A 3,842-nucleotide genomic window follows, 5' to 3' on the forward strand; every position below is an offset into this window, starting at 1 on the left:
GCATTTACTCATTATAGCAAAAGTCAGATTTGTAATTTCTAAGAATGTGTATTTTAGTGCAGTACACACACAAGGGGAGTGCAAAAAAAGATCAGATACTGGAACCCCATGACACCTGAAGATGAGAATACTACAACACAACAACTAATCTGGGGGACAGATGGCAGTAACATTATAAGTTTATATTCTGGAACATGTGAGTCTGAGATTATTCAAGTTTAGTTCTTCATATAACAGTTAAAACTGCCTGATAGTGAATGAGTGAATTTAACTAGGTCTTTGTGATATCGATTCTTTCTGTCCTCTCTCCCAACTCCCTGTATCGGTCATTTCCCCCCCAGCTGCTTAAAAGAAAACAAAGCCCATTTAATAGTGTGCCAGCATTTGAAACACCACCAATCTTCCCCCTTTAGACTCAAAGCAAGGCTTATTTCCTGATCAGATCCTAATGGTTTATCAAAAGTTAAACATTGAATTAGTTAGTAGCCTTGAATTTTAAGGTTTACCAACATATGACACAATTACCTATGCTGGTTCTTTAACCTTCACCAATTTTTTTTCCCTTAGCAAAAAAGAGAGTTTCCAGGGCTTCCCTGGTGGCGCAGTGGTTGAGAGTCCATCTGCCGATGCAGGGGACACTGGTTCGTGCCCCTGTCCGGGAAGATCCCACATGCCGTGGAGCGGCTGGGCCCGTGAGCCATGGCCGCTGAGCTTGCACGTCCGGAGCCTGTGCTCCGCAACGGGAGAGACCACAGCAGTGAGAGGCCAGTGTACAGCAAAAAAAAAAAAAAAAAAAAAAAAAAAAAAAAAAAAGAGAGAGAGTTTCCATAACCATGCCATAGGATTTGCTTCCATTCAAGCTCTAAATATACACAATTCAGCCATATGAAATTGCTATCTTTATAGGTTAAAAATGGTTACATATCAGCAATCTAACGTGGTTCAACCTAATATAAGTACACCCAACATACCTGCCATTTGCAACAACATGGATGGACCTGGAGGACATTATACTAAGTGAAATAAGCCAGACACAGAAAGGAAAAACTGCATGATCTCACTGATATATGGAATCTAAAAAAGTCAAATGCAGGGACTTCCCTGGTGGTCCAGTGGGTAAGACTCTGCGCTCCCAATGCAGGGGGCACAAGTTCGACCCCTAGTCAGGGAACTAGATCCTGTACACATGCAGCAACTAAGAGTTCACATGCCACAACTAAGACATCTGCATGCCGCAACTAAAGATCCTGCATGCCACAACAAAGACCTGGCACAGCCTAAATAAATAAATTAATTAAATAAATAATTAATTAAAAATACAAAAGTCAAATACATAGGAGCAGAGAGTAGACTGGTGGTTCCCAGAGTTGGGAGGTGGAGGAAATGAGGAGATGTTGGTCAAAGGATACAAAGTTGCAGTTCTGTAACATGAATAAGTCATGGGGATGTAATATACCCTATGATGACGGTAATTTATAATAGTGTACTGAATACAGAAATTTACTGAGTGAATAGATTCCAGGTGCTCTCATCACACATACAAAAAGACTAACTATGTGAGGAGGTGATATGCTAATTAGCTCAACTATAGTAATCATTTCACTATGTATATGTATATCAAGTCATCATGTTGATGAAACTTAGAAGCTTTTGCACAGCAAAAGCAACCATAAACAAGGCGAAAAGACAACCCTCAGAATGGGAGAAAATATTTGCAAATGAAGCAACTGACAAAGGATTAATCTCCAAAATTTACAAGCAGCTCATGCAGCCCAATATCAAAAAAAACAAAAAACCCAATCAAAAAATGGGCAGAACTTCCCTGGTGGCTCAGTGGTTAAGAGTCCGCCTGCCGATGCAGGGGACACGGGTTCGTGCCCCGGTCCGGGAAGGTCCCACATGCTGCAGAGCGGCTGGGGCCCGTGAGCCATGGCCGCTGAGCCTGCGCGTCCGGAGCCTGTGCTCCGCAACGGGAGAGGCCACAACAGTGAGAGGCCCGCGTACCACACACACACACACACACACAAAAAGAAGTTTAAAAAATGGGCAGAAGACCTAAATACACGTTTCTCCAAAGAAGATATACAGATTGCCAACAAACACATGAAAGAATACTCAACATCATTAATCATTAGAGAAAATGTAAATCAAAACTACAATGAGATATCATCTCACACCAGTCAGAATAGCCATCATCAAAAAAATCTACAAACAATAGGGCTTCCCTGGTGGCCCAGTGGTTGAGAGTCCACCTGCCGATTCAGGGGACGAGGGTTCGTGCCCCGGTCTGGGAGGATCCCACATGCCGCAGAGCAACTGGGCCCGTGAGCCATGGCTGCTGAGCCTGCGCATCCGGAGCCTGTGCTCCGCAACGGGAGAGGCCACAACAGTAAGAGGACCGAGTACTGCAAAAAATATATATACAAACAATAAATTCTGGAGAGGGTGTGGAGAAAAGGGGACCCACTTGCACTGTTGGTGGGAATGTAAATTGATAGAGCCACTATGGAGAACAGTATGGAGGTTCCTTAAAAAACTAAAACTAGAACTGCCATACAACCCAGCAATCCCACTCCTGGGCATATACCCTGAGAAAACCATAATTCAAAAAGAGTCATGTACCACAATGTTCACTGCAGCTCTATTTACAATAGCCAGGATATGGAAGCAACCTAAGTGTCCATCGACAGATGAATGGATAAAGAAGATGTGGCACATTTATACAATGGAATATGACTCAGCCATAAAAAGAAGCGAAATTGAGTTATTTGTAGTGAGTTGGATGGACCTAGAATCTGTCATACAGAGTGAAGTAAGCCAGAAAGAGAAAAACAAATACCGTATGCTAACACATATATATGGAATCTAAAAAAAAAAAAAAAAAAAAGTCATGACGAATCTAGGGGCAGGATGGGAATAAAGACGCAGACCTACAAGAGAATGGACTTGAGGACACAGGGAGCGGGAAGGGTAAGCTGGCACAAAGTGAGAGAGTGGCATGGACATATATACACTACCAAATGTAAAACCAATAGCTAATGGGAAGCAGCTGCATAGCACAGGGAGATCAGCTCAGTGCTTTCTGACCACCTAGAGGGGTGGGATAGGGAGGATGGGAGGAAGGGAGACACAAGAGGGAAGAGATATGGGGACATATGTATATGTATAGCTGATTCACTTTGTAATAAAGCAGAAACTAACACACCATAGTAAAGCAATTATACTCCAATAAAGATGTTAAAAAAAATCATCATGTTGCATACTTTAAATACATACAATATTTATTAAAATATAAAAATAAAAATTTAAAAATACACATGATATATAAATCAGTGCAATCCTCCTTCATTCTTCCTGGTGGCCATTAAGACAATAACAAAAAGATTCCTAGTTACCTGTACAATATCCACCCAAATATAGATGTTGAAATTGTGGGACAGCAGAAAATGAATGGTGGCAAGGCACGTGTTTATGGAAGCTTAGAACAAATTATAGATTCAGAGCATGAAAGACTGCCCTTTAGAATCTTCTAAACCACATGGTTCAAAGAACTGAGAATTCCACTGGCCAAAGAACTTTTCCTTTTCCTTTTCCTACAAAACTATAATTTTTGGTTTCTCTTTCAGGCTAGGGTAGAGAACAAAGAAGAAGCACATTTATTTTCTAAAAACTGCCACCTAGGGCTTCCCCGGTGGTGCAGTGGTTGAGAGTCCGACTGCCGATGCAGGGGACACGGGTACGCGCCCCGGTCCTGGAGGATCCCACATGCCGCGAAGCGGCTGGGTCCGTGAGCCATGGCCGCTGGGCCTGCGCGTCCGGAGCCTGTGCTCCGCAACGGGAGA

This window comes from Lipotes vexillifer, unplaced genomic scaffold (assembly GCF_000442215.2).
Source record: "Lipotes vexillifer unplaced genomic scaffold, Lipotes_vexillifer_v1.1 scaffold515, whole genome shotgun sequence".
NCBI classification, from domain to species: domain Eukaryota; kingdom Metazoa; phylum Chordata; class Mammalia; order Artiodactyla; family Lipotidae; genus Lipotes; species Lipotes vexillifer.